The sequence below is a fragment of the Etheostoma cragini genome, chromosome 9, assembly GCF_013103735.1.
Source record: "Etheostoma cragini isolate CJK2018 chromosome 9, CSU_Ecrag_1.0, whole genome shotgun sequence".
Classification (NCBI taxonomy): domain Eukaryota; kingdom Metazoa; phylum Chordata; class Actinopteri; order Perciformes; family Percidae; genus Etheostoma; species Etheostoma cragini.
Genome location: NC_048415.1, coordinates 10709061 through 10736176, shown reverse-complemented (window position 1 = coordinate 10736176; position 27116 = coordinate 10709061). Strand labels below are relative to the sequence as shown.

Below are 27116 nucleotides of genomic sequence, written 5' to 3'. Positions count from 1 at the left end.
TAAGGGAGAATGTTGGGCTAAAAATGCAACCAAAGGAAGAGGCGTACTGCGTCACTCTCCCGTTTCCCTGTCCCCAAGGTGTAGCATTACTTTATTATCACTGCGCAACAATAATTTTGGGCATGTAAAAGCAAACCTTTGCTTGGAAAAAACATAGATCAAAATAAACAAATTGCATCTATATGAGATTTTTTTTATTTTTTATAATGACCTGAGTCGAATACGAAAACTATGCTAAAAAGTGAAATATGAAAATGAATGTAGCTGTAAATCTCCCTACATACAAGCTGAAATCTAAAATCTAAAGCTCGACAAAAAATAGTTTTTAATGCATTGTAGGAGAAACCACATGTATAAAAGTTCTGGGTAAAAAGAAATAAAAATAGAACCAACAAAAGCCTCTTTTTCATGAGATTCTGGGCTGAAATACAGGCCTCTCATTATTTCATAACCAAACGTGTCTCTTCTGCTTCTACTAAAATATTTTGTCACAGTTAAGATACCTGAAACATCTGAAACAATTAAATGTTTCTAATCAGGCTTTAACTATTTGGCTCTGTTTCTCCTTCACTCTCTCTCTCTCTCTCTCTCTCTCTCTCTCTCTCTCTCTCTCTCTCTTCCTTTCTCTGAAGGGGGATAAAATTCCTAGCAAGGGTGCTGGGAGTTGTTGCTCTCTGCCTGCAGGTACAGACCGGCCTCCTCTGTCTGCCTGTCTGCAGATATCATACCGCGACGTGATCTGTTTAGCTTAATGCTCACCTGCTCACGCGCCTCCGGCTGTGTGTGTGTGTGTGTGTGTGTGTGTGTGTGTGTGTGTGTGTTGACTTCTTCTGTCTCCTCACAGCTGGAATGGCGTCTCCCTCTTTATCTGCTGCCCTGTGATTACAGACACAACCAACACACACACAAGAAAGATAGATGGACTTTTACTACACTGACAACATGTTTAAAAATGTAAACACTGTTAATGCGATAGCAAAAAATATGCATTGAAAAAAAACGCACACGCAAACACACAGGACAGACAAGATGGACTGTAAAGAATGGGGCTGATTACAATAATTGGGTAAAAAGAAGTAAGACCGCAGGGTTGTACGTGCAACGGAACATAGACATCTAATTTCAATACATTTTAATCTTTCTTTGAGGTTCTTTGTACATCTAAATAGGTAGCACAAGGGGTTCAATTCCCACTTGTGCTGAAACTGGATGCTTTTCTCTGTGTTGAAAGACTCTAAATGCATTGTGTGCCAAGCAGCGAATTATGTTTATTATGTATATTTTTCGTTATTGTATCCTCAGGTTGTCACGGCACTGACAGATGCAGGCTGACGTGTACCACGCTCACAAAACACACATGGACACACTTGAGTAGGGGTCTGACCCAGCTGGAGGTGGTCTCCTGCCAAACCTGACTGTGTTCATATTCATCACACACACACACTGATTGGAACTGACAGGACACACACACACACATACACATACAAATTCACATACACAGCTGGATAAAAGTATCTTCTGGTGAGTAAAACATTTTTAAAGGGCAACCTGCTATCCTAAAAATTGTATTACAAGAAACTATTTTGCCACCTCTGCTCCATTATTCAGTCTTTGTCTTGTTTTTCTGCTATTTTATTTCCCATCACAAATGGCATGTGCACTGTACATTTAAACAAAGGGAAACCATTGAGAAAAGAGAAATATAAGTGCATGTGAGAGAAAGAAAGCCACAATTGGATGTAGACCAGTAGCAGTGAGTAGAGAGAGGAGCAGACTGGGAAGAAAAAGCGAGAAGTGAATAATAGCCAATAGACTGGGAGAGTGACAGAATAAGAGATATGGAGAAAGAGTGCCTCTCACACATATACACACACACACACACACACACACACACAAAGTAGAGACTCCGCAGGGCACCAAATAATAAACCCTCCCTGTCATTATCATCGCCCAGCCAAACCGCTCCACTTCCTTCCATCTTCAACCCAATCATTGCCCTATCGTTTACAGTGTGCTGCTAAATGGGAACATCAATAGACACATCCATTAGCAGTGCGAGTCCCTTCCTCTCTGATTCTCAAGTGCTTTAATAGTCCGCATGCACGCACACACACACACACACACACACACACACACACACACACACACACACCCCTTGGCCGACTGTTGACCAAGCTAGCCTTGCGCAGGCAAAGCCGAATTGATGGAGTGTATCATTACAGCTCGTTAGTAACACGGTTGCTGTGAGGGCGGTGCCGTTAGTTAACCTGAAGCTACAAAGCCATGAGGATGGGGCACTTTCTGATTTTAGTAGTTTTCATAAAAGCAGCAATCCTAGAATGTCTTCTTTCATTTATGTGTTTATTTTGCTTCTGCTGCATTGTTTTTGCACTACACTTTTCAAAATGTCAATAGATTTTCTGTTTAAGCCTTTGTAGGTACTCGTTAGTCTTTTCTGGGAACCATTGCTCAGGATGACTACTAAAGTGTTCCTGTATGTATTACAAACACACCATTGTCACTTTGAGATACATTTTCCCTGGGAGAGACCTGCCAGACATCAGGTGTTTAAACCTGAAGAGTGCATAAAAATAAAATTCTACTGTATTTCTGATTCTAAAAAAATATCCATTAGTACTAGTGGCCAAACTTATGAGCACTGATTTATATACTTAAAGCAAAATTAGACCATAAGAAAACTTTTAAACACATGAATCCAACACTGGCATAAAACCAAAGTGTTCTTCTTTTTGATGTAGAACAGTTTTTTTGCACACCACATTTTCAATGTGATAACCTGGAAACATACAGGATGCATCAATGCAAAGTAGTCCCATTTGTTGTTTACTAATGTGCTATTTTAACAGTTCACTGATGATAAAAGGACAAACTATCATCTTTAATGCAATATGGAAGGCCAGAAAATAAATAACCAATCCAGGCCAATCTCATTTAGAACTGCATCAATACCTTGTTAACCTTAGTTTTTTAGTCTAGTAACTAAAGATGCAAATTTAGTATGGTGAGATGTTTGACAGTTTAATGAACATCAAAATAAAACCTGCCCGAACCTAATCTAAAACAGTCGCTTAATGAGAAAAAGATAAGGAGGGACCAGAAGGGCAAATACAGAGAGGGAGGGAAGGGTTTCCCACAATGACGCCTCACACACTTTAATTTCAGCATGCATGTTTTTTTTAGAGCAAAGCAGGATGCTGGGAAGCTGGATATGGGGGTTGGTGGGATATGTGGTGCGGCTGTTAAACTTGACTTGTGAAAATTGGTTTCAACTGATGGAAATAGAAAAAAATGAAGCAGGTTTTGTGCATGCACACAGAGACACGCTGCAAATGGCCTGCATGACAGCAAACACGTACGCTGCAAGTTAAAATGACATTGCATAATTTCAGACTTGCTCCAAAATAATAATAAAAAATACTTAGTTGCTAGCACCAGGAAACCCTTTAAAAAAAGTTAAATTACTGAATTCGGCTAATTTCTTTTTTTTTTTTAAATAACTAAATGTAAAGCATTTTGGACTACAAGCCGTAAATGTGTCTTAAAATTACTCAAAGGAGACAATAGCAGTGTATAATGAGTTTGTTTTCTCACATTCACACCATTATTATTCCCTAACTCGGTGGCCTCCGATTCTTACCGTAAAAGGCATGTGTGTGTATTTGGCAGTGTGGTGGTGGTAGACCGCAGACAGACTCTAGGTGCCGTAGCATGTGTGTGTGAGTAAATGCGTGCCTCCTTCATGTCTGGACCTGGACAGAAAACAAACAGAGGAGAAGAAAGCACAGGATAAATTCAGGTGTTGTCTGGTAAACCATGTTATTAAAATGTCATACACACTCACACTGTGATGTACACTTAAATTATTCATCAGCTCCGACTGATGCGTGAAACAGTATTAGCTGTAATAACTTTACACTTCCATTTCATATGTACAACAAGCCAACTCACAACCCAGTTTCTATTTACACTCTGGGTGGTCTCAAGAAACAATAACAAGCCACTGCTGTGTGTACATTAACACAATACATCTTATAAAAAAAGGTTTGGATGTAGGCTAGGTGGTATAAAATAGAAATACTGTGCTAACACAAACATATGGAATCAGCCTTTAAAGCCACTTTGCGGATCTAGATAAAACATGCAAGTGTTTGTTTTGCAATGGCTGTTATGTCTCTTCTAATAAAGCTCAAAAGTCATTCATGTGCTTTTATGTGGTGCCCTAAACAAAATAAAGAATGTCGGGATAATGAAAGCACTGACTGTAATGTATTATATAGAGCTGGGTGTCTGACATGCCCACAGCACAGTAAGGCTGGTAGTGATGTGCACTGAGACAGAATACATTATCAAAAAGACTTCTTGACTATAACATCTTAAGTTGGCCAGATGGTATCCAACCAAGCCTATACATGATTTACTTTGTTTGAAAAAAAGATATTCAAATATACAATCATAATTAGCAAACTGACAAACATATTTAACTTATTTTCAATGAGGCATCAAAGGGAAGGTATTATAAGGATATCAGTGTGGAAAAGGATATAACATTGTGCATGTGTGTACATGTGTATGCAGTTAGTTTGTTCCCCAAAAGACTAACACTGCGCGTTCCCTGCCTCTATTTTTCTCTACCCTGGTAAAAGAGTAAGTGTCTAAGATTGCAACTAATTTTAGTTTGGGCTTTAAAATGTCAAAAAAATACTGAAAAGTACAGTACAAAGAACAATCATTTTGGAGCATCAGAAAAGCATGGAAAAGAGGAGTGCCCCAATTAAAATGGAATGTGTATATACACTGTATAATAAAAAAAGAAATAAATGCATGCATGTGTTATCATTGCTAAAGTAGAATCTGTAGTAGTATTCAAATCACATGATAGTTTTCAGTCATGGTTCTTCCAGCGTCCCCTGATGTTTTCTTTGATTCGAGTGCCATTTGGTCTCCCATTGTGACTAATAATGAGTCACACTGTGTACGCTGAAAGCTGTGGGTTCATTTGTAGTCAATAAGGACATTAAAGTTCTTGTGAAAGACATAATTTTTTTTAGCTACTTAGGCCAATACAGGTTTATTTGAGTACCCTACTGTTTGCAGGTTTAAGAAGTCGTTCTGACTTCTTTGCTTAGACCATTTGGTCCTTGACAAAAACACTAGTGAATGGTCAAAATGTAGATGTGGCATGTAAAAGGGCTTCTTACTAAATATATCTACAAGTCTAAATATGCTGTGCATACTTAGTGTGTCCTAACCAGTTCCATTTGTGGTTGGTGTAAACATTTTAAAGAGTGGAGTTTTGGACCAGGCCTGCAATGATAAACTACACTTTTCTGTGCAGACTCTAAGGCCAACTTCAACTTTGATATTATGGTTAAATGTAGTAGTAATATTGCATGCTTATCAGTCTTATTTTTCCTTCATATTAAATGCAGTCAGTCCCATGTATTATTTAAAGAAGTTTAGACACAGCTCTAATGAAACCTACGCTAGAAAAATGACACACCCCACCTTAATAAATGGACCTGAACATTCCTAGAATTTAAATGTACAGTCTTAAAACCTAGTTGTAAATGAAAACACACAAAAAGAAGAAAAGAAAATCGGTCCGAAAAACCGTTGAAAGGTGGCTTGCTAACGTAAACTTGCAAGTAAAATATTACTCTGAATTCCTCAGCCGGATCTACATTCATAGAGAAAGAACAATGATTGACCTTGGCCAGATGAAAAATTGCCTCGTTTGTTCATACTTTACTTTGATGTTAAATACAGTGAAACCGGGCCACACAGGAAAGCTGCTCGCCACAGCTGAAGGAGAAATTAAACCTTTTCTTCATGAAAACTGCCCCTGTCGTTTCTCTTTCTAAAGTTCCACTCTGTTCAATTGCCTGCATCTGCAAGAATATGCATGCAATTCACTATTTCTGTCTTGCACCAAGGTAATGCATCCATCCTATGGTATGTTCCTGTATACAATCGCTACATTTTTTTAAGCACCTCCTGCATCCTTTCTTTCCCACCTCTCAATTTCCCTCTCATTGTTTTTGTTTGCTCACTCCCACCCCTCTCTTTATCTGCTCCAGTAAGCAGACTTGCCGAACTCAGGGAGGGCACCTCACTCATTAAGGTCCCGGCACGGAGTCACCAATTAATACTCTCATTAACAGATCCATGTGCTGCTCAGTTCAACAACAAAAAAATGGGACCACCCACATGTTTAGGGCCCCTCAAAACAAAATGCAACAATGAAAGATGTGTGCCGGCTAAATGAGCCAATTCCCGCGAATGGAAAGAAAGAACTTGGAAATGAAGGCATGGTTCAATAATACACAGGGTGTTTATGTGTTAACTAAAATATGCCATTAATCAGAGTTGAGGTCCTAAGTAGTCCTTCTTATGGGATTGGCCTTGCAGTTTTAGTTTTTTTTATTTAAAATAAAGGAAGTATGGTATAAATTACCGTTTGTTTCCAGAAAGTATCAGAAAAGAGTGTGTCCTTAAGCACAGTTTATAAGAGACCAACTGCGCTTTTTTTGACTTTTCAAACTATGCTGTATATACTGTATCTGTATACATGTATTACAGAGCAGTGTGCCAGAAGTTGTGTAACACTGATCCAAACATCAAATTTTTAGTGACATAGGTGATGTTGTTTCTGCAGGGTCAAACAATTAGAATGTATTATGTTAATCTTTGTCAACCCTGTACAACAAATATTTCATAATGCTGAACCCGGATCAGTTTGTGGTTAGGACTGAAGTTCAGTTTAGGATGGGGTTTTGATGTTATATTATATTATTATGTATATATTTGACACCTTTTCAACTGGTTCAATGTTGTTCTGTAATGCTAATATTATGCTTTCTGGCCTATTCCCTTTACTTTATTGTGTTATATATCTTTTTTGTGCATGTAATAGGTTTACAAAGTGAAAAAGCCCAAAGTCCACCCCAAGGGGACTTACCATCTCCAACAAAAAAACAGTTCTATTGTAGTTTAGACAAATGCACGTTACTTCGTAACACACGTTATAATGCTCGGCTAGCGGCTAGCGTGGCACGCTTTAGTACTCTACTTCTGACTGGCTAGTAGTCCTCACCTAGCTACTGCGCATGTATGATTTCCATCAAACATGGAAGAAGACATGAAATGCCTCGCTCTGTAGCTAAAACAGAGAGCTCAACACACAGGGTGAAAAGAGGAGCTACAACAATGTGGTGTTTTTTGAAAATGAAACCATGAAAACCTATTCTGGTACAACCTCTAAATACAGTTATGAACCTGAAATTGAGCAGAATATGGGCGCTTTAATGAACAGCTCCTTGCAATTTGAAGGCGGTTGTGGTCCTGAGTGGCTCAATCAACAAAAAAACACAAACATTGCAAGTTAGGAGTCCAACTTCTATTGGGCCACCCAGGGTTGAAATGTAAGCTACTTGGTAGAGTAAGACATGCCTGAGCTGTATGGAAAAAAATCTTGCAATGTTTCTTTTGGGGTTTCTTTGAGCTGAATAAGGGCACACAGAACATATATCTTAAAGAGAAGATGTGAAGCATTTATGCTCTTTGTGGTAAACTTATACAGTACATCCAAGACTTTTTTATCAGATGGCTTTAGTTCAATACTAAAGAGAAAGTAAAGACCAGCATGAAACTGTAAGATGCTTCAATAAAGGCTTCCAGATAAACGGCCTGAAGTTAAAAGATGCTAAAGTTGGTTTTGAGATGAGATGTAAAGTCAATGACTCTTTTTTGCAAAGTAACGGAATAATTTGTAACTGTACTTCTATTAATTGCAGGTAAGTCTGCCAACTGCTATGATCAATTAGGATTTTTTTTTAATCTAATGTGCCGTGTCCAAGCAATTAACAGCCATAGGACAAGGAAACAAGCGCCATGGCTGTTTGCATTTCTCTACCTTTTGTGTCTTAACACACTATATACACTGATCATTGTGCTTTGTCAGGGTATGTCTGTGTTCTTACCATATTGTGCCTGTTTGTAATAAAACTAGCAGAGGCATGTAGAGCTAGACCACCCAGAGAAGTTCCCCAAACACCCTCCTTACTCACAAAAAAGAAAGAAAGAAAAGTCACTAGTCTTAATTATATCCATCCTCTGGGCGTGTCTTTCTGCCTATAACAGACATCTGAGCCACCCCCCACCCACCCACCAACAGGCCACAAACCTCACCGAGGCCTTATGGAAAGAACGTTTTGGTGAACACATTGACCTTAGATGGAAGAAAAAAAACTATTCATCACTGTGAGGAGTTATTTTTACTGAGGTTACAAAGACAATTGGATTTTATATTGTTTATTGTTGGATTATCCCCTCCTGTACCTTAGATTTGACTTTAAAAGTTCCTGCTGACGTTCGTTTGAAAACAAAATCTACAGGATGTTAAAATCAAGTGTGTAAATTGTTTACCATATCAAAAGAGGTGGGATGAAATACCAATAATATCAAAAGCTTGCAGAAAGCCAAGACTTAGATGAAAGAGAGAAAAAGACTAGACAACCTTTGCACGCACACAGACTCGTACGTTGTAATAAAGAGGCGTCTGCTCCAGGGAGGAGGCTGTTGTGACTGCTCTGGTCTTTTTTATGATCTATAATTTCCATGCTGGCAGTGTGATTGGGCAACCTAGTGGTGTCCACATAGAGACACATAAAGACATAGAGACAGAGATAGAGTCTACACCGGCAGGACCCCAGCGGCTATCTGCCAGACAAATCCTCTGAAGGCTTTGATCCTCTGCCCATGTCTCTCTCTGCGGTTTTTGTTTTCAGACAAACAACTGTGATGTTTAGTTGAAGTGCAATGAGATTCTAAGGACCCCAAAAAAGGAGAACTATTATAATCTGCTGCAAAAAAACACAAAGGAACACCAGCTCAAAAGAGCCAATTTATGATGGAGACAGCTAAAATTGTACCAAAATGATCATCACCCCTGTCCACCCCTTCCTTCCTAATGTTTTCAATATTCTATTCACCAAGGACAAAGAGGTTAATCAACTTCTGTTGCATTTTAGCGGAGATGCTATCAACGGCCATTTGGTCCAAGCAGTGTGGGTAATGACCCTGAGCCGACACTTGCTGTTTGGCCGGGAAGAGCAAGTGCAGGTAAGTAACCTCATATATTCTCGGGGGCTGAGCTAATGAGAGGGAAGGGGAATTTGGATTACGGTCCATCATCTACTTAGGACCCAGACAGCAGTGCCGTCGTTCTCTGCTGAGTGTGAATACACCCTAACCATCCTCCTCTTCATGCACCTAATTTTGCTCCTGTCGTAAGTAAATATACTATGTGTGGTATTTTATCATCAATGAGTCATGATCACATTATTTCTGAGACACGGATATTATTACTGTAAACAAGGAGTTATATTATCAAACAGCTGGCAGTTTCTTTGACCTTTTAACAGAATCTGTGTAGATTTTGCCCGTCTGCTTCCAGCACAGAAAATCAACTAAAATAAAAAAGAAAACACTTTAACACTACCACAGGTGTAAAAGCCATTAGTCCTCTGGACAATGGTTGTAGCCTATGTATGACATTTTATGAAAATAAACCACAATTAACCTAACATTCAATTCACTTCAATTTTATTCATGTAATGTTAATCACAACACAAAAATCATCTCATTGCGATTTTCATAAAAGAGCAGGTGTAGACCGTACTCTGTGATGTTATTTAGAGAAACCCCACAATTCAACATGGATAGGACTAATGGAAACAGAGTTTTTCAATAGCTTATAATAATGACATAACAATTCTTCATCGTAAATGACCAATAGAAGTATGTATAAAAATACTTTTTCAGAGTTCTGTGCATTATTTAAAGTGGCAGCCATATATGGAGGAACATACATGCATGAACAGAAGAGGTATAGCTGAGGGTGAATTCCCCAGCCATGTGAGGATGAGTGAAATCTGCTGTGGTGGAACAGCGGCAGGGGGTCCACGTATCTGCCTTTTTTCGATTCAAGTCGAGCCTGGCAGCCTCACTCACTGCTCTGAAACCCCCACAAATATTTATGCTTGTGTATGTGGAAAAAGAGAATGGATACTGGAATAAGTACCGTACTATATTTTATGTATATGTGCGTGTGTGTATAAGTGTGTGTTGTGTTTGTTGGTAATACCTCGAATGGGAGACTAATGATAGGTCTTATCGACACCCAACAGTGAATGCAGGCCTTTGTCTCCCCTCAGGACGCATTATGGAAAGCTTAGGGGGCTGCCTTTGACTCCATTTTATTCTCTAACCCACTGATAAAACCCAGCACAAAAAAGCAAGTGTTATGCAGCTCCTGTAGCATGGCAAGTTGGGACACAATACATCCCTGTGACCCGCCATCAAAATAAGCAAAAGTTTGTTGCATGGCACATAACTAAGTATAATTCCCTGACAAAGGATAAAATCAACTCCGAAATTTACATTTTGGAAAACAAAATCACAACGTCCGAGATTACCAGTCATTTAGAAAATTCAGCATATAGGGTGACTGGAAGGGAAGGGACCACCGCAAGACGCGTGGGCTTGTTGAATACAGCGACAATAAAAGTAGACCGATTACAAATTACATAATTACAATATACAATGATTTAAATATGCATTCGCATTTGCATGCATGGCATTTTTTTGTTATTTCAATGTTTGATAGTTAGAATAATGTCTCATATAATATTTAAATATAAAAGACTTCAAACGGATGTTGTCTTATTTTGAAACAAATATTGATATTAACTGGTTTTTCATTCATATACATCTGCAGGTATGTAAGGGATAGTTTGGAATGAGTGTGTGCTGTATAAAACTAAGCTTTTTTCTGCCTCTAAAGGCTCTGTTATTTACTGTGCTCACTTGAGGTTTAGATGTTGGGGCAGGGTCCCTTAGACAAGCAGTTTATGAAATGAAAATGTTTTCTTTCCACTGATGGCAAGCGCTACTTTTCACGTTTTAAAAGTTCAGCAAACAACTCCTTTGGGAAGCGTAGACATTTCTATGGTCCTTTCCTGCTGATGCAATACAAATCTTTATCTCCCTCTCTAACTGTGTTTTTTTTCAGCTTTAATTTCAAGGGGTTAGTGTCTGGAATAACATATAAATACATTATATTTTTAATCTTTGTTCTCTGTCCTATTTCTATTACGTATTCCCCTTTCTGTCAGTCTCCATTCAACTTCATTTTCTGGCCATATAACTCTACGGGGATCATTAAAATGCAGTACTGTCCCATCTCTCTTTGCATGTCTCTTTCTCTGTGTTCTCCTTCTCAACTTCAGTCTTCAGAAAAGAACAATTAAGATTATTCAAACACAGACCTTTCTTGAATTGATCTTATAGCAATCCAAAAGAAAGCCCCCAATGCCAAGCAGAGAGGATTCAGAGGCCTCATTTAGTAGGCAGGTATAATCCAGACTCCCCCATCCCATCCCTTCCCATCCCTCGCAGTAATTAGAGAGAGGCCAGGAAGTGCAGTTTTTATGCCCTTATAAAGACAGAAGCATCGCTCTATTGGCCCTCAGCCCCACCTCTCCATTTCCCAGTTCTCTCTCACGGATGATTTGCTCACTTTGAAATCTTCTCCACTCTTTCCCTTTCTTGTTGATTCCTTCTCTCTCTGAAATATTCGTCTGGCCACCACCATCCTTCTCAGTTTTAATTATTCTATCTCTGTCCCCTCATGACCATCATTTTTTCATTCACCCATCATCCAACCAGTCATTTTAAAACTGCTGTGGCTTCAAACTCAATAAAAGCGCTCATTTTAATCTTTAATCCTCTGGTGGTTGGTGGGTGTCTTTGCTGAGGGGGGAAATGCTTTGATGGAGGAGCACTGTTGTTCTATGCTTTCCTTTGTGTGGACACAACTGTAACCATTTTCAACACTTGTCCATCAGGCTTCTACGCCCGTTCGGCAACTAGAGTACGTTCTCCCCCTTCACCATTGTAAACCATCGTTCATCATTTGCCGGTTATTTTGCGTGAGCGTGAAACTGACAATTACTCGCTCTGTCCTCCAGTCCTGCAGTGAATTAATACGAGTTGACAGAGTGACTCATTTGCTTGTCATTTCCCCATATCCATTTTTTAAATATGAAACCATGTGGCACATTGTGGCTTCAGCCTTGCAACCCAGCCTCAAATGGACACCCAATAAAAACCATTGCGCTTCTTGGGTCCTGCAGCTTTTAAAGCCGGCTTAGCAAGACTTGGCTGCTCCTGAAAGACCTTCTTCCACCGGAGCGGAGGGAAGACACACTTGAGAGGAAAAAGGAGGGGAGAAGAAAGGACAGTGGCCTGTCTGGATACTTACTTACAACATCCTCCATCTTATTCCTTTCTTTCTTCCCCAGACTACGCTTGCATCATTTGACCAGTTCCAAACAAGATAGCTTTGTGTGTAGCTGTACAAGCTGTGACTCCACTAATCTCGGTTGCTTGATATATAACACATCCAAAAAAAATGACAAAAGAAGATGTGGCAGGCATTTCTCCCCCTCACTTCCATTCAAAAACAACTTTGTGTTGTCCAACGGGGGTGATTTGGACAACAATTTGAAATATTAGGAAATTCCAATCATTAAAACTGATTTGTTTTGGCATTGGGCAATGCCTTGGAGGATAGTTTTCCATTCTTTTAAACCATCTCTGTGCACCCCTACAACCCCCCTAACCTTGTTCATCATTTTATCATTTAAAATATTAAAATGCCCTTTTTTTAGTGGTTGGGGAGAATAGAAAGATCGGGCCATGCAGCAAAAGCCATGAGAGTACCAAGAGAAAAGAACTGAAGGTTGCACGGCTCAGGCGAGCTGAAAATAAGGGAGTAAAAGACATGAAAAACTATAAGAAGGAATTGAGTTTGACGGGAATGGGTTTATTTGAAATGAGTTGAGCTGAACTGAAATAAGCTGAACTGAATTTGTTCGGTCTTCAGCAGAACGTCATTGTGAGCTACAGTTCAACATGAAAGTATTTCTCAGTGAGGAAAAAGAAAGTGAAAGAAAAGGACTTTTGCAACGGCAGGACACAACAAGGGAGTACTGTACGTATTATGTTGTGTAGTAGAAGAGCCACACCCAGTGTGTAGAACCCAATATGCTTATTTGTGCACTCCCTTTTTTCCTTCTGTTGTATCATGACAGTGTTTTGACCCATATCCAATTCATTGTTTGTTTTTACATTTTTTTGATTTTCTAAGGAAAGAAGGAAGAAAAATAGAATGGCACCTTTAGAAAGTCAGCTTTCACAAATAGGAAATCCAACCCAGAAAAATTGCAGAAAAAAAGACTCACCAAAAAAGAAAAGAAAAAAAAAAGATCCTGAACGTTACCATTTACACAACCTACAATATAATAATAATAATAATAATAAAATAATAATAATAATAATAAAACCAGTATCAATAAAATATAAATGACCTTTACCCACAGAAGGACCAGGGGGATAAGTAGGAATAATTTCCTTCATCAAGTGCACTAGATTTTCTATGACTAAAAGTAAGAAACCCTTGACTGGATAAAAACAAAAAGGATTTAACAGTAAAAAAGCACACCATTGCTTTAGTAACCTCCGGGTGGAAGGTGGAGGTTGAGGAGAGTCTTATCAGAAGGGAGGATGACAAGAACTGAAGAAAAAAAAACATTTTCTTTTCCTCACATTGCCTCTCCTCTTTTGCTACCCACCTAACGGTGTACGGTCATCCTGGCGGTGGCTGCATGGTGGAAAAAGATTTACTGCTGCTGTCAGCCTCACACTGAGATGGTAAGAAGATTACTCTCTGAGAGACTGCTCGCTTTGGGAACCGCTGAAACACGTTAAAACAATAGGGTGTCTCTTTTCCAAGTTTCACTCCTGTTTTGCCTTTTGGTTATGCTGTTCTCCAAGGTAATGTTTTTTTTTTCTTTTACTCCCTGCACCCCTGAAATGTTGGACTGTTTAAAAGCCGTACGGGATGCTGGGATATCCTCACAGCGTGACATGGAGCCTCTCTTTTCTGACACAAAACAGAGATGGGCTAAATATCTGTGTTGACACAGGGAGAGTTAATGCAGCAGCATAGAGTCATATTTAGGACATGAGTTCAATAAGATCAATAATGATTAAGATATTACCATATTATAACAATCCTTGGACCAATATTCAGTATCCATGACCAAAGAATATAAAATATAGTATTTCCATTGAATTTCAATCTTTTTGGGTGGAATAAATAGTTTTAGTTTAAATGGTTCCTTAATGCAAAGTAATGCAAAGTGAGTCATATTGCCTATTTAATATAAAAGGACACCAAATAAGATTTTGATAAAGGAGGGACTAAAATGTATAAAACGGCCGATTACAATCAAACATTAAAAGGTGGGGTGCGCCTGTGTAGCTCAACTGGTAGAGCATGCACCCCATGTACCAAGTCCTTACTGCAGCGGCTCCCCGGGTTTGAGTCCTACCTATGGCCCTTTGTTGCATGTCATCCCCCCTCTCTCTATACCCCCTTTCTCTCTCCATCTGTCCTATCAAGTAAAGGTTGAAAAGCGCCCCAAAAAAACTCTTAAAATATAAAAAATGTGCAAAGAAATCTAATTACAGACTATTGACTGTAAATGATGCCAAGCAAACGATACCTGAAACAAAAAGTGTCATCCATTGGTTAGCCACAGTCATGATAAAATTTTAAAAAATGCACTGTCAACCAGCAATTTCTGAGAGACCAAATTATATAAATGAAAACATATATTAACATACAAAGAAATGAAAAATGCTGGTGGGTTACTCTTCATTACAGATAAATGAATGTGAGTGAAAAAGGTGAAGAGATAAAGGCAATAGAGAGGTAGAGGATGCAGCAGGTGACTCAGCCAGGACAGTTGTTCTTCACCGGGTGGCTGTGGCTCGACGCCAGGGACACACACAAAAACAAACACTGACGCACTCAAACGCATAACAAAAACACACCAAACCCGCCCCAGGTACACAGCTGACTGAGGCAATCAGGTGAAGGGGCAACAAAGGACAGACAAACACACACACACAAGACAACGTATAACCCCGGGGCAAACCAAGTTCTCTTACCTCTCTTTCATCACTCTTATCTTCTTCTCATTTGCTCTGCTGCTTCCCTTCATTCCCACTGCGTGAAGGCTAACGCTGCAAGCGCTTGTTCTGTTTCTTCTTCTTGTGCCAGGTCCTATCATGGACAAGGAAAAGGACAGCAAGGGGAAACAAACACATTAAGACATTGTTTGAAATAGAGATATTGCTAACAGCACCACACATAAAAAAAAAAACATGTAAAATACTCCATTCATAGAGTTTGGCATTGTGGGATTCCAATGATTGCCTCTAAAATTCAGTTATCCTTCAAAACAGTTTCTCACTTGCCATGAAGAAAGAATGCATGAAATACAAATCCATGAGGTTCACGGCCTGTGAAGCATGAGCTTCCAACGTTTAAAGTTAGGAAAGATTTTGTTTTGTTGTATTTTCTCCCAAGTGATGAGTAACTATTTTAAAAACATACAGTTGAAAAACTGTGCAATGGTGAGTGACAGCAACTGGTGTTGTTTTTCCAGAGTGGAGGAATATTGCTGTAAGGAGGAATGAGGTTCAATGTGGGGTCAGGAAGCATCAACTGTAACAACCAGTGGCAAAAAAAGAGCCATAGCATGATGACTATTAACTGCTGCATGCCAATCAGTTTGCATACCTGCGTTGGCTTTTAACTCTGTCCGTTTCATCGTTCACTTTTTTTAGGTTGACGTGTAATTGTGCCGTTTAGAGAATGATTTTGTTGTGATTATACTGCTTCGTAAATTGACAGGGTTTGGGTGAATACAGTGCCTTACAGCGAATTGAGAAAATTGCTAACAGCTGTGACAGGAGCCATTGCTCAAACAATACACACCTCTCGTCCATCTCATATGTAGCATACAGCTGCACAGATAAAGCATGAGGGTTAAGCAAATATTGTACAATGGCCGGGAAACAATGAACCATTCCTCCCTCTCTCACACTCACTCACACTAACTGCAACATTGCTAAGAGTGTGGCAACTGTGTGTGTGTGTGTGTGTGTGAAAAAATGACTGGCACTACTTGTCCTCTTTATTACTGTAAACAGAAAAAACACCCCTGCTCCCCTCCCATTCACTTTAACATCTATTCTTAATGATAAACCTCCTCAGTCACACTATCGCTCCGTCTGTACCCCTCCACCCACACCCCTCCAGCCTGGTGTTGACCCTCCGCAAAATCCCAGCGAGGCAACAGTGCTCCTTTGTTTGCCCGCCTCCCCCTCCTCTCTTCTTGCCCCCTAGCCCTGCCCCGGACTATGCTGGTTGGCGGGGATGGAGGCATGCCTCGACAGGAACGCCGGAGAAGAGGAAGGGAGGGAAGGAAGGATGAAGGAAGGGATAGGATAAAAATATGTAGGTTGAGAGGGGGAGGGAGGGGGGTCACTTTGGGGGAAAAAAAAGTTGGGGTCTTAAACTCATTTTTTCTCTTCTCACTTTTCATTCCTGTACTTCATTCATTTCTGTCCAATCAGCATTACATTAGAGGGACTTCTCAGAGTGTGGGGATGAGGGGGTCGGGTATTTGGGCGACTACATCCTCATTAAACCCACCGACTCCAGTTGACTGAGAGTTGAAGAAAGTTGATTGCAGATGACTATTTCTGGGTTGGACTAGGAGGCTAATTATAAAGACCAAAGTAATTAGTAGATAGAGAAGAAAAGAACCAAAACTTTGACTTCAGATTTGTTTCTCTGCTCTGAAAGCACAAACACTTAAAAAGAAAAGCTCTGTTCCTTGGCTTTTACATTCATATGGCTCAGAAGTAATGTGCATCCTATTCCAAAAGGCAATTTGTAAAAATAGCGTTTAATTGCACAACTTCTTATTTCTCATTTATGTAAAAAAATAAATACTGGACCTGCCCATTGAGGTTAGTCAAGACATAATTTTAGCTGTTTCATTCTGGTACCACTGCTACCTCGGCAAACCCAGTTCCTTAATAGCATAAATACTGATCTTGTGATGGTGCCTAGGACATGTCTCATTTGGAAGTGAGGGAGACAGCACAGCAGAGTATTGCCTTTTCCCCTTAGCCAAAAACACACATGTGCACACACACAGACGCTGTGGCAGCTCCAAGGCAATCGGATCATTAACCCCAACTAATCTACCAACATTATGTTTATAGAAAACGTCTGTCCAGTTTAGGCACATGTACAACTGGGCGATGCTAATTCATTCCATGTGTGTGCGCAGGTGTGATATGTTGTCTTTGTAATCCATGTGTGTGTCGGCACTGCTGTGAGTGCCGTGTCTCTCATTATACATGTGTGTACACTTGTGTGTCATGGCTGCCTGTGTCTACAGTGTCTGCTGTGACAGACACAGAGAGTACATGACAGGGACTGTGAGAAATAAAAAGTGTGTGATTGTGCTAATGTTTTTGTGCATGTGTGTGTGTGTGTGTGTGTGTGTGAATGTGTGTGTTGTGACTGCCAGGGATGCAGTACACAGCCTTGATCTAGACTCCTGCCTCTTTTGGACACCCCGCTGCGCCTGCTTCATCAATCAATAGGACAGATGAAGACGGTCTCCTGCCGCGCTGCGAGGAAAAATAGTGGCTTGCGTGCGCGAGTGTGTGTGTATGTTTCTGCATGTAAGGAGGATGAATGCCCTCGGGGAGAATGTGGCAGACATGATGCAAATCTCCAAGGTTTCCTGCCCACACAGAGATCATCTGCACTAGATTTCCTTCTTGTATCGCCAGAAAAAGTCAGATTCTATTTGATAGCTGATTTGCATAGACTGATATATTTACCAGTGTTTTAACCCTAACTTCCAACAACCTCTTCCACGTCTCAGAAACTTGAAAGTTGCTTACACAGAAAACCTGTTTTTGTGTAAGCAACTTTCAATTAAATTCTAAATTTTTCTCACCTTTTGAGGGTTTTTGGGAAGTGGTGCAACTAATTTTGGAAGCATTTAATATAACTACCAAAAATCATTCTGCATTGATACCACAACCATTCTCCTTCTACAGCTACAATTTAATCCCAGGCTAAAAAAGCACCATGAATTCATTTCTGATGGTCAGATGATTTACCCTGAACCTAGGAAAACTCAATTACATGCACACACAACTGTAATTACGTACTCCCTCACCCCCAACACACACACAAAAAACAGCCCATTGCTGTGTCTATCTACACTACTTAAAACTCTGGCCATAAAAAAACGTCTCAGGGGCTTTAAAAAAAAAAACTTTATGAAAATGGTTTTAATATACCTTTAGGCACAGTCAAATAAAGTGGAAAATTAGAAGCAAGGGAACTTTATTTTCAGTCTATTAAAATGCCTGTGAGACTCTGAACATAGCTGTAAGAGAAAGACCTACAACTCATAAGAGCATGTGGGAAGGCTCAAGTGATCAAACATAGCTTGTTGGGTGTCATCACAACCTGGTGTATTTACTCATTTGTAAAGTAGGAAGATCAGCCTTGGAGAAGGCACACTACTACCAATTGTTTATTGAAAAGGTATGTGAAACAATTAGTCATTGCAGTACACGTTTGTGAGTCAGAATAAGCTGCAAGTTTGGTTTGAGAATAGCTCAGACTGAGAAAGTGTAGTGTTCCCATAAGTCACATTATGATTCAGGACACCCAACCTTAAGAAAACATTTTTGCTAACCTTTTCAGAAATGCTGTATGGTTGAGCTAGAGAGGCTTTGCCCCTGTTTGGATGTTAATGCATTTGTGTTTCTATTTCTCAAAACATTTACAGAGACTACAATTTCTACAACAAAAAAACACAGTTTCACTTATGCTGCATTTTATTTTTCTTTAACTTAGTTAATATCGAACTGAACTGAACTGAAATAATGTTAAATTAACCTTTACTTTTAATTGTAAGCCCAGTTCTTATAAAATTGTCCTCAAAGTACATTAAAATTAAGACCATAAACCAATTTAATTTTACGACATTGAAATTGTAGATGTAACTGTGTTGAAAGAGTAGGAAGCTATATTTTGGGTTTATTTTGTTACTGGGAAGATGGAATGTGTATCATTTCCTGGTGCTCCAAATACCAAAGTGACTTGAATGGAAAGCCACAAAAGCCATTTCTCCCAACAGCGCCTAAATCCTCCAGAACTGTTATCAGTCATTTGGAGGTTTTGAGTCCTCAGTATGCAGCAAGACCGTTTTGTTTGTTTTCAATGTAATTTGTGATATTTGGCCGAGGCTCAGTGCTCTCTTTGTTAGCCATTGTGTGTAGATGAATGAATCTTTCTTCCAAATTTCATACAGAGACGCACTGTGTGAAACCATAGAAACACCTTTGAGACCATTAAACTGAATTCTAGAGTATGCGGGCACCAAGAATATGCCGCTATATAGAAACTGATATAAAGCAAGTATTAAGTCTTGATTTAAGGTAAATTCAACTGTACTGTTACGCAACTATATTACGGATCTGATACCTTTAAAGCATTAGTTCATGTGTTTTTTTCTTTTCTTTTAGTGGTGTCCTGCATGTCTTAAGAGGGTTCTTCAAACATGAATAAGAGAACATTTAGTGATAGCATTGAGAGACTGAAAAAAAACCAATGGCATAGCAACAGATTTTTTTATTAATTGGTCATGCAAGCAGTCTTAGATTAGCAAAGATGCAAGCTGAGCCTGCAAAGCATTCTGGTTTATTGATGCTACTGTTAAGAAATGAGCATCGCTTTTTTGTTCTGTGATGGATTATTCTCTGAATGACTGTTGAAAGTAAGGACAAAATGGCAGAGCTTTTGTTTTGATATTGAGCGACTCATAACACATTGTATGCTCATAGATCAAATGTGCTTTGACCTGATACTATTCTGAGAATATAATTATACTGCGTCACATTTAAGTTACACAGTCATTTACAAAAATACATAATGTAACTACAGAAGGGGCCAAGAAATGTGATGCAGTCTTGATAAAAATAGTTTTAATCGGTATTCCAGTTAGGATTACAAAAAAACATGTGTATAGAGAAAATTGACTGTATGAATTCTCAACATAACAATTAAGTTACTGAAAAAAGAAAAATCCAGACATGAAATCCTGTGTCAGTTCATAACCCGAGATGCCCTGATTACATCGGCACATTGTGTGATTTGACATTGTACCGACGCCTGACGCTCAGACAAAGGAGCCGCTGCAGGCCTCGAGGGGGCAGATGACAAACACTCCAAAACCATGGCCAGACATAATCCTCCTCCTCCCCCCCCCGCCTCCCGCCAAACCCCACAACAAATGCACAGCGGACTTATTCAGAACATATTAGGGAGGTGAAGGAGGCCAGGCACTGAGGGACTCTCCCCACTTGGCTGTCCTAATCATCTGAGACATGCTCTCCAGAGGCAGACCCCCACCCAATCCCCTTCCCGCCTACAAACCCCACCCCACCCCCCAAATGCATGACCCAGACACGTCCAGGAGAGTTTACAAGGGCGCGTGGCCATGAACTGGGGTGGCTGACCAAAATGAACAGCCCCTCCCTGGAGCTGTCGTTTAATTGTCCATCTTCTTGGTCCAAATTAAACAAGCTCGAGCACATGCAAGTACCCATACAGACACACACCCTTCCCACTGCCAAAACCCCATTTTTAACAGACTGGCACGTTCCATAGAGCATGCCATTGATGCAGAATGATGAGCGGGACCCCATTGTCTCGTTATATTGTCTTCAATTAGGCAGGAGATGATAGGAGACAATGAGAGAAGCATTTGTAATCATGAGCCTCCCAAACTCATGCTGGGAAACAGAACTTCATTATGCCCAATGGTCCCTCATTGACAATAAAAGCAAGACTATGTGTTGTTCATCCTTAGGAAGTTTTCAAGCATAAATGGCTTGGAAAGAAGTGAGTCACCAGGAAATGCTGTAGGGGGTTCTGAAACTGAAAAACAACAGATATGGGTAGAGACCAATCTTCTTTTGCCTGCACTACATGTAAACAGCAGGTTTCAACCTGAGAAATCAAATTCGTCCTCTTTTTACATGTCCTCTTCACTTACCTGAAATCTCATCCTATGCAAGTTTATCACCCCAATATTTCTAGCTATAAAAGTCCAAATCAAAAGGGCTTTTAGAAAAAAGAGGTTGGTTTTAAATTAGAAGAAAAAAAAAACATGGAAAATACATTTCAAGAAGAACAAGAAACTTAGTGTTTTTCTGGGATAGTTTGACAGGGATGAATTTACAGGAAACAAAGTGTTGCCATTATGTCTTTTCATCTTCGCAACATACACGTTGTACACGCTTAGCTCTGAGAACAGAAGCTCTGGCAGCGCTGGTGTCAGCTCAGAACCATCTGTAGAAACTAGACTTCTTTAAGAAAGCAAAAGAAAAACTCGAGAGCATATTATCTGCATTTACCTGGAGAGTGTTCAGCTGAGAGATGACTCTAACCTGACACGTTGCCGGCTTTGAAGCTTACCCCGTCATTTAAATCACGTAACTCGTGGCTGTTAGGCCTCTATAGAACTATCCGACCGAACAAATACAGCTTTCATAAAATTGTGCAAATGATTTCTTTCAACTTGGATCGCCGCAGTATTGTTCCCCCATCCCTGACCCCCCAGCACCACCACATCTTTCCTCTCCCCTCACTACACAAAGAGCTAATCTGAGACGAACACACGCACCAGCTCTGACACATTGTCAAACCAAAACGGGGTGATTTTAATTGTCCTTATGTAATGTAATGTAAGTGAAGCATGAGGTAAAAGCCATTATCCATGGAGGACAACAGAGGGGTTAGAAAAAAAGCTGCATATTTTTCTCCCCATACATGTTGCAGGGATTATATAGCATGCTCCCTTTTACCCATCTATCCCTTCAGCTGTTCTTCAACATGTACATAATCAGAGAATGATTAGATAGATGCAGACAATTTTGGTTTTTCCCATTTGCAGATGGAATCAGTCAGAGATGGGTGCCAGTAGGAGGGATATCCGTCAAGTTGAGCAGCCCTGAGGCCAAACAACCTTTCCTGCAAGGCTCTGCTCCCTTATCTGATTCCAGCAGACGGGGTGAGATGATGGCCATGCCAGCCAGAGCCTTTGATTTTTTAAGTATATCCCTCTGCTTTCACACTGCTTTATTGATCGCCGACAGACCTCATTGTGTTCTTCTGCTAAAAGAGTGCTCTGAGAATGCTCTATTTGTAATGTGATCCAGGTGGACAGACACTAATCCTCTTTTTGCCCCAGTCACCAGCATCGTCTATGACCATTCTGGTGGATCGCCCGCCAAGTTTCTCATCGGCAGAGGCGTAGATGACTCCCTTCTTCCTGCCATTTCTTTTTTTATGGGGAGGGGACACACACATTTTCTGAAGAACAATAGCTAAGGTAGGTTAGAGTGGTTGTCAAATTGGATATCAACCACATTTCACATTCACTCATTTATTCCCCCATTTGCCATAGGGTTAAAGGAAATTTAACACATACAGTACATACTACCAAAGCAGTTTGGTCGAAGCTTACTGTATATCTACAGGACATTTCAACTGCATCAATTTTCATTAATTCATGATTGTTTTTGACCACAGGTTAAATGTTAAATGTGCTCATTGACCTCTGTGGACCTGACAAATTACTCTGTGTTGAACAGCACCAAGCAACAGTACAAAGTAAGAAGCATCTGCCTCATTGCTCCACCCAGATGGCAGCACAAAATATGTAAATTGCTTCATTAACCTTACAGTGCTTTAAGCAGTGGGCCATGCAGAGGGCTTGTTCCATCCGGGGTTTCTTGAATTTTTATTAACGCCCATTAATGGCATCGGGAAAGTTTCCCTAATGGCCTGAGGTGGTTCACTGTGGTGTTATCAAACACTGTAGTAATTATACATGACATCCCTTGATTAACAGTCCTGTGATTATTGCAACATGTCAGATCATCTTTTTTCCCCTGTTTAAAGACAGTCATCTATTTTCTTAGCAAGAACATATTTCAGAGGAAGAAAAAAGAAAATGAGGCCTCATATTATCACAACGCTCCCCCACCCCAACAAGCAGGCTTGGATCTTTAACCACTGACAATAGAAAGGCATGTAGAAAAAGAAGCAGTAGGGTGAAAATGTTTGAAAGGATCAGCATTTTCACACAGCGTTTCCCCCCATTGCTTGCAGTGTGTGAAAAATTATCTTGCAGTGTGTGTCTGTGTGGGAGCTTTCAGCAGTGAGGGCTTGCACCTGGATCAGGGAGGAACATGCGAGGGGTCAAGGGTCACCTTGTGGGTTAAACAGGATTGGAGTTCTCCATCTTCCTAAGAAGGCAAGACGACCCCAGCGTCTGCATTGCACAACATGGGCCTTTCACACACCCCTTCCTTCCCTTCTCTCCTTCCTTTCTCATTCACCTCCTTTTCGGTTCTCCTTTGGAAAGGCGCAGTAATCCATAATCCACTCAACTATCAGCAGCTCAATTATCCCACCCGTTTGCCCATTTTCTCCCCTCGGATGGAGTTTCAAAAACAATTAACCTCTTCACGGCTGGGGACTTTTCCCAGTAAAGGGCACAGTGGTAATTGAAAGACTCCAGCATTTACATTCCTGACCATGACTTCACTCCTTCACGCATAAATCTGGTTACCGTAAATCCTAATCTGTGGCTTTGTGATTGTCCAATGACATTATGACGAATGTTGTATTATCAGGCTATGAAGACAGTATTTACCTTCAAGTAGTGTTTAACAGGACAATCTGTTAATGTTTACATAGCACCCGTCTGACCAACTTCAACCTTAATAGATTAACATAATTTGTACTCAAACATGTTGACAATTTAGTGATTCAGAAACTGATGCCTTTAAATAACCTCAAATAATAATTATTCTCATGTCCGACTCAGTAGACAATGCTATCCTTTAAACTGTGAACTGGACTATTTCACACCAAGTGTCTATAAGCTATTGCGCATCCCCCACATCCTCAGCCTTCAATAAAATGTTGTCTTCTCCCCCTTCGTTATGGAGGGGCCTCCCATTCATCACCAGGTAGAAAGCCTCAAAGTGTAGGAGGGAAGAACAGCTTGTTGCTCCCATTGAGCTTTTTTTTATTACTTCCCCCTACAAAGGGTGATGGCGGAGGAAGAGACATCCTCAATCTCCTTGAGGCCATGATACACAGAAAACACACACAAACAAGTAGCAGGATTTTGATTGAAGCTCTTTGCAAATTTGACAAACCGAATTCTTCATAACATCATACTGGACAAGATGAAATGGTTGAGGGTTCAGAGAGAGCCCATTATAGCTGTTAGGGGATAATCTTCTAACAAACAGGTTGGTCAATAATGGACACTGTTGACAAAACAACACCGGAATTATTAGGCTTATCCGATGAGAAACAGAAAAAAGAATTACATACAACTTAACTTTTTGATTTTCACTGTGTTGTCGGGCAAAGATGTCAAACAAAGACTCCACTCCAACCAGCCATTTTCCACAGAGCAAGCTAGCTTCTTCTTATCTAGCTAAACCAGCAGCAGCCAAATGATGTAATCCCTAACCAACACACATCGAGAAAACAAAGGCATGTACTCATCAAAAGGAAGAATGAATTTGTCCATCAAAGAAATCCACATATCAAAGCATTTTTTACCAACTCCCACATCTAATTAGTGTTTTCTCTTTCCTTTTGCTTGACTTCAGGAACCACATCTGCTTAAGACCCACCTCAAAGACGGCCAGCGCGTCAAGGTGCGACAAGAAGCATCTGAGGGCCTCATTTAAAACCTCCAGTAAAGTAAAAATGTAATCTTCGATAAGAAATTATATTTTATGTTCATACTTGACGCTCACAAGATTCAACTCCCCTTCAATTGCTAATGGGATAATTATTTTATTGACCCTAATTCTTTTGAATTTCGAGTCTCAGATTTACCAGTATTAAACTTAAACAGGGAAAATGTCAAGCTTCAGAGCCTCCCTTATGTGGTACAAAACAATCCTGAAGAGTCATATGGTACAATTAATGTAACACTTAAAAAAAGAGCCAAGTGGCACCGCACATAAACCCCAGCTAATTGAACAGAATATACACAATTAAATAACTAGAGGCACCATGGCCATAACTAGATTCTTGCCGACGCTTGCCAGAAATCTCCCTCTTTCACACACATTGAGACCCACACAAACACACACACACACACATACACACACAGAAGAAGTCTTTGATGTTTTCTCATCAGTGTGTGTATTGCAGCTGTGTGAGTAACCCACTCCATCCAAGATACATAGGCTACACAGTGGCAGCAAAAGCAACAGTAGCGGTGAAACTGCCACGCTGTACCACACACACACACACACACGCAAACAAACTCGCAAACAACATAGCTTGTCGTGATTGTGGATGGAGAAAGGAGAAAGAGGCCCAGGCAGCGCCAGCATGAGGACAAAAAAGAGATGACGAAGAAGAAGAAAACCTCAAACAACTGGCTGTGCTCCAGACAGGAACTTCTCTTGATCATTATGTCTAGCCTTCAGGTGTCTGGGTTCAGGCCGACTGTAGGTGGTAGTTAGGTGGAAAGGGGGGGGGGGGGGGGGGGGGGGGGGGGTGTAGATAACACAACAGCCAGACAAAGAGGGAAAAAGAGGGCTGGCTATATACTGCAAGCATCAAGGAAAGGAGGTATGGGAGGCAAGAGAGGGAGCAATAAGAATAAAAAAGGAGGTTTATCAAAATTTAATTAGACAATCCTTTGCCAATGTGACTTTTTGTATCGGTTTTCTTTTCTTTTTTTGTTAGCTCCCCTCCCTTCTCACTCCTCTAGAGCGTTGCCTCCGATAATCGGGCAGCCAGATTTTATAGGTCCTAATTAAAGCCATCTGAAGCCTTTCAAAATATAAAATGGACTCGGTCCCCCGCTCTTTTCCTCTGATTGTGCTGAAATCACAAGGCACCGATTTTTGATTGTAGCTCCAAAATATACCTACATTTTGCAACAGCCCCCTGCCTCCCCTGACCCCACTACCCGCTAATTTAAAAATCAGTAAAATGGTTCAATGAATGACATGACCTCATGGAGTGTGTGTCAAATTCACTGGAATTTGACATAAATGCTTGTTGGCGGCACAACTAATTTCAGAATTAAAAAAGAAAAAGAAAAAAACATTATAATTTTTTATCTGAGCCTGACCAGAGTCTAAACTTCGGCGATGTATTTTTTTTGTCATATCCTGCATTGAAAATGTCACAAAAGATTATTGAAGATCCACCCTTATCCTGCCTGGCGGGTTGAAGTAGAGTGCAGCCCTGTTTTAGTGCGCTTCAAGTGCTCAATTTTTCTCTCTCTCTCGCCCCCCCTAATTGTCCTCATTGAGCCGTGTGGACCGGTTGCATAGCCTGCCTGTCTGCCTGGGGTCAGCGGGTTTACCGTGTGCTTTTTATCTATATTTCATGCTATGGCGCTGCGCGCAGCCAGCCACACATTCACACAGAATACGCAGACAGAGACGCATAGCCTATAGCATGTCGAAAGGACGAAATGAACTCAAGATAACACTCAAAAATCAAGTAAAGTACAGTTGTTTAGCGATAAAAAGAAAGCCTATAAATCGTTTCTAGTGTTTAATTCGCTGTTAATACAGCCTAAATAAAAAGGACAGAAAGCACACGGCGCAAAAGTGACACATGGAGTCATGCAATTTTTTAACCATGATCCAATACAAATAGGACTAGAAGATTAATATAACTTCTACTTTCCGGAATATTAGCAATAAATAAGCTAATAGAAGAGGAACAAATATAACTTACGATTCATTTCAATAACTTTTGGGCGTTATCGTCTCGCCCTTGCGCCTCTCCGGTCGTTTGGAGACGGAAAAAAGTCTGTTCCTCCGATGAAGCGGACTTATTCGGATGGACAGCTTCATCTGACGGCGATACAGTTTGCATATCACCTGATTAGCTCTGCCGAGGACAGCAGACGTCCGATTCCGCCGGTGTCAGGTCTTCAGTGATGCCTGCACTCGCCGGGATTGAGTGCTGAGATGAGAAGGAGCGCACAGAAAGGCGTCATGTGACCAGG

General features: G+C 40.4%; 1 long non-coding RNA gene across 2 annotated transcripts; it reads right to left on the bottom strand.

Moving 5' to 3' along the window:
- Positions 1-570: 570 nt before the first annotated feature.
- Positions 571-27116, bottom strand: LOC117950720. 2 transcript variants are annotated; one of them, XR_004657979.1, is made up of 4 exons: positions 26843-27116; positions 15100-15214; positions 3659-3770; positions 571-876 (listed from the first exon to the last, which is right to left on the bottom strand). It is a non-coding gene; the product is annotated as an uncharacterized LOC117950720 (long non-coding RNA). The 2 variants fall into 2 exon arrangements; XR_004657978.1 differs by lacking the exon at positions 571-876 and having other exon boundaries at positions 3460-3770; positions 26843-27112.